At 36.6% G+C, this 5,129-nt stretch overlaps 1 pseudogene; it reads right to left on the reverse strand.

The window, feature by feature from the left end:
• Nucleotides 1–483: 483 nt before the first annotated feature.
• On the reverse strand, nt 484–4,165 carry LOC139037669 (histone-lysine N-methyltransferase SETMAR-like; annotated as a pseudogene).
• Between the last annotated feature and the right edge of the window lie 964 nt (nt 4,166–5,129).

Consider the following 5,129-nt stretch of genomic DNA (forward strand, 5'->3'; position numbering starts at 1 on the left):
AAGAGGTTTATGGGAGGAAATGATAGATAGAAGAGAGGAATTTGGAGAGGTATGTCTCATACCTGAGAAACAACAAAAGAAAGGAAGAATACGATGAAAAGAGTTGGGTTACAGCAAATTATAAGAAACTGTCTGCCACTCCATTGGGAAGTTACCCATTGGAACCCCATTTGTGGGAGTGAATAAGGAAAAATATATTTAATGTAAACTCTCTGGAGTATCCAAAGGGGCATCAACAATACTGTTTCTTGCAATGGGTTCTCTTCAACAAAATCTGTGTGATACACATCAAGAGCCAATTCAAGAATTATATTAAAAAAGTAAAAATAATAGAGAAGATGAAAAGTATATAAAATTAAGCATATTTGAAAAGGAGCCAGTTAATGTTCTAGAAATGAAATATACATATTAGGTTGGTACAAATGTAACTGTGGTTTCAGACCATGAATTTTAAATCATCATAACTACGGTCAAACATCTTTATTAATCAAAAGAGGAACCATTACAATCAACACATTGTTGCCAATGAAAATAAGCTTGTTTATTCATGTAGCATAAAAATCCGTGCTTTGGCATTCAGTGAATTCTTGGAAAGCATTTTCTGTCTCCTGCTGGTTTTGGAAGCCTTTTCACTGCTAAAGGTTGAGATGCTTGAAGAAGTGGTAGTTGGTTGATGAGAGATCAGGTGAATAAGGGGGATGAGGCAAAATTTTGTAGCTCAGTTCTTTCAACTTTTGAAGTTTTGACTTTGCAACATGCAGTCAAGCATCATTGTATAGAAGAATTTGGGTCCTTTCTGTTGCATAATGTCATCTGCAGATGCTGCAGTTTTCAGTGCATCTCATTGATTTGCTGAGCAGACTTCTCAGATGTAATGATTTCACTGGGATTCAGAAAGCTGTAGTGGATCAGACTAACAGGAGACCACCAAACAGTGGCCATGACCTTTCTTTGGGGCAAGATTGGCTTTGGGAGGTGCTTTGGAGCTTCCTTCTGGTCCAGCTACTCAGCCAAGTGTCACTGGTTGTCATGCACAAGCAGTGTGTCATGCACATCACAATCCAATTGAGAAATGGTTCATTGTTATGTAGACTAGGAGAAGACACTTCAAAAAAAAAGATTTTTTTGATTTGGGGTCAGCTCAAGAGGCACCCACTTATTGAGCTTTTACACTTTTCCAATTTGCTTCAAATGCTGAACAACTGTAGAATGGTCAAGGTTGAGTTCTTTGGCAACTTCTCATGTAGTTGTAGACTTCTACATCATCAGCTTCGATGATGACTCTCAACTGGTGACTGTCAACTTCTGATGACCAGCCACTACACCCCTCATCCTCAAGGCTCTCGTCTCCTCTGCAAAACTTCTTGACCCACCACTGCACTATATGTTCCTTAGCAGCTCCTGGGCCAAATGCATTGTTGATGTTATGAGTTGTCTCTGATGTTTTACAACACATTTTAAATTTGAATAAGAAAATTGCCTGAGTTTGCTTTTTATTTAACATCATTTCTCTAGTCTAAAATAAATATAAAAAACACAGAAAGTAATAAGTCATTAGCCAAAAGTATAAAGCAAGAAATGCACATTAAAATGAGCTATAATATAACCACGTTTAAGAATATATTCCAGTATCAGTGGCGAATTTCAACAATGCAAAAATCACAATTACTTTTTGCACCAGCCTAGTAGTAATTGATCAGAATGAATGAGTTAATAGTATATTGGACAGATATAGAAGAGAATTCAGGAAATAAAAGAATCAATTGAATGAAATACAGAGTATATAGCACAGACAGAAGCATGAAAAAATAGAATGTAGGAGACAAGGTAGCAGGTGAAAAGTTCCTGTTCTCCTCCTAAATTTCAGAAGAAATAAACCTGCATAGAGACAGACATATTCCAAGTAGTGTTAACTGCAGCAATTCATCAATAAAACATAAGCTATTAAAATGACTATAAAAGTCAAAGGTTAAAAAAAATTAAGACAGAATGAGCAGATTATCTGCATATGTTTACTTCTTAATGGCAATAAAGGAACATGTAAAGATAATGAAATAATATCTTCAAAAACAGTGTCATTGTAGACACTTTGTGTATTTAAATATATGTATATGCTATCATAGTAGCTTAGATGGTAAAAAAAAAAAAACCCGCCTGCAATTTTTTACCGTCTCCTTCAACCAGGAGACCCAGGTTCGATTCCTGGGTCTGGAAGATCCCATGGAGAAGGGAATGGCTGCCAACTCCAGTATTCCTGCCTGGAGAATTCCATGTACAGAGGGGCCTGGTGATCTACAGTCCATGTGGTCACAAAGAGTAGGACTCACCTGAGCAACTAACACTTTCACTTTTGATACATTTAAGAGGGTAAATGTCTAGATAAAAATCTGACACACTCTCATTAAAGAGATTTCTAAATGAAAATTTTATAACTTAAAAGCATTTGTACATTTTATAGAGGTAAAAATCAAAGTATACCTAAAATGTTGTACAACAAGTAAAAAACCAAGGCGAACATAAAATCTTATACACCAATCACTTCCTTCATTTTACTAGGGGATAAGAGATTTAAGGTTTTGAATATCTTGTTTATGAAAAGGACAGTCTTTATTAAATGTGCACATTAAAATGAATGTGACATTAAATGATACATTAATTCTTAAATTATATTTACATGGTGATATATCTTCAATATAAATGGGGCAAAGATTGACAAAGCTACAAAGAGAAAACAAGAAACCCACTTGATTAAAGACTTTAACATAACTTTTTCAGTAATATATTCAAGATGGCAGAATCAGTAAGGTTAGATGGAATGTTTTCCCTGTACTCTGGGTTCAGTTTTGTTTAGCTTAGGGAAGAAGGCCTAAAAAAAAACTCATATCAGGCTTTGAATATTAGCTTCCAGTTTGGCCAGTTTCTGACCCTGGAGCTTAAAAAAAAAATAATAATTTCATATATCCTGTCAGGTTCTAGGGCTTCCCTCATAGCTCAACTGGTAAAGAATCTGCCTACAATGTGGGAGACCTGGGTTTGATCCCTGGGTTGGGAAGATCCCCTGGAGAAGGGAAAGGTTACCCACTCCAGTATTCTGGCCTGGAGAATTCCATGGACTGTATAGTACATGGGGTTGCAAAGAGTGGGACATGACTTGAGAGACTAGCTGGGACTAACAATAAATATTCCTGGTATAATCAAATGACTCAAGGGACCACAAATAAGATGGAGAAGATGCTATTCTTGCAGGAATCACAGCCACTCCCCAAAAGATAACCAAAAGAAAGAAAGAAAGATTTAGATAATTCATCTGAGAGCTGACAGCAGGCTGTGAGATCCTAGCTGCAAATGAGGTGCAAGCAAAGTTTCTAATCAGGTGTATCTAGCTGGAAGTGGGTGCAAGCCATACTTCTGTCTAGTTGTGTGTTTGGACCCGTAACCTGATGGTTGAGTTGACTGCATATGCAAGAACCAACAACCTGCTTGTCCCAAGCTGGCAGAAAGCTAAGCTAAGTTCTCACATGAGAATCCCATTTATTTAGCTAAGCCAATTAATTCTTAAGAGTTAGGTGCCTCTAGGTTGGGGATTTTGTGATGTTGTACAGTGTACCTCAGCAACTAAACAACAACATTGTGCTATTTTTATTCCTTTCACAAAATTTCTGTATAGTACAGACACGCTGATTGCTTTTAATAGTTGATAGACTTTGAATCTTGATGGTGGAAATAGTCCAAATTTCTTGGGCTATTTATGCTATGGACTTATACCACAAGGCTTCGTGAGTCCCCTGAAGATTGTTATCTATTGCAGACTCCCAGTATAACTATCCCAGAATTTTTCTGTGACCCCCCAGAACATTTCCGGGACTTTGAGCAAGCCCTGGAACCTCCCTCCCCCTGCCCCCTCTCTCTCTCTATATATATATATATATGTATGTGTATATATACACATACATACACATATAGATATATAATTAAATGATACATAATATGCATATATATATATATACACAAAAGTTTATTATGATAGGTGAGCTGCATGCAAGGGAATAAAGCTGAAATCTTTATTTAAGTGATTTACCCTCAGCATCTCAGTAATGACAAGAGGAATAGTGAGCTCAAAGGATTCAGCAGGTACCTCCTCAACCTGTCTTGTCTTATAGGCCATTAGTAGTCAGCTTCAGGTTTCACCCCTCATCTCCAAAAAATGTTGATAAATACATAAATAAAAGATTTAAGGAGACAGTTTTGGTGATACAAACAAACTTCATTTAACACATGGTAAAATGGACAGTCTCAGAGAGCTACCAAAGGGGGCATAAGATAGAAAATTTTCATAGGATAAAGAATAAAAAGTAAGAAAGGGAAAAATAAAATGGATTGAGATCACAATGTTAACTTCTGTGATTACATCTAATAGAAGTGGAGTTTTTGGAGTGGTGGGACTAGAACCAGTTAGCACTGGATCTTTAATGGCTGATTTATGGTTGCTATTTAGACCATGGCTATGAAAAACCCATCTTACTATCTCCTCACATATTCCTTTATCTGTTTAGTAATTCAAAACCAGATAATTTTTTCCAGCTTAGAGGGTTTTAACCATTTCCTTCTTGACATTTTATCCAGAAATAATTAATTTGAGAAAAAGATAAGCTTCTGGAAATAAACATTATGAATGAATTATGTATGATACACCTATAGATGTGATGATTTCAGTTACAAATCTGAGTGCTATTTAAGATTTTTTAATTGATACTGGCCTCACTTGCCCTTTCTCATTTAGGCAAATTATCTGTAGTTGAGTAGTTATTATTTGTGAATAATCCCACTATATGCTTCCTCAGCTGCTGTTCTTCCTTATAACACTTGTAGCATTCATAATTAGGAATTGTTTCTTTGTTTATATATCTGAAGGGCTTCCCTAGTAGCTCAGCTGGTAAAGAAACTGCCTGCAATGCAGGAGACCCCAATTCGATTCCTGGGTCGGGAAAATCCTCTGGAGAAGGGACAGGCTACTCACTCCAGTATTCTTGGGCTTCTTTGATGGCTCAGCTGGTAAAGAATCTGCCCGTAATGCAGGAAACTTGTGGCATTCATCATGGATAATTGTTTGTTTGCTTATATCTCTTAGA

The sequence above is a fragment of the Odocoileus virginianus genome, chromosome 12, assembly GCF_023699985.2.
Source record: "Odocoileus virginianus isolate 20LAN1187 ecotype Illinois chromosome 12, Ovbor_1.2, whole genome shotgun sequence".
NCBI lineage: Eukaryota > Metazoa > Chordata > Mammalia > Artiodactyla > Cervidae > Odocoileus > Odocoileus virginianus.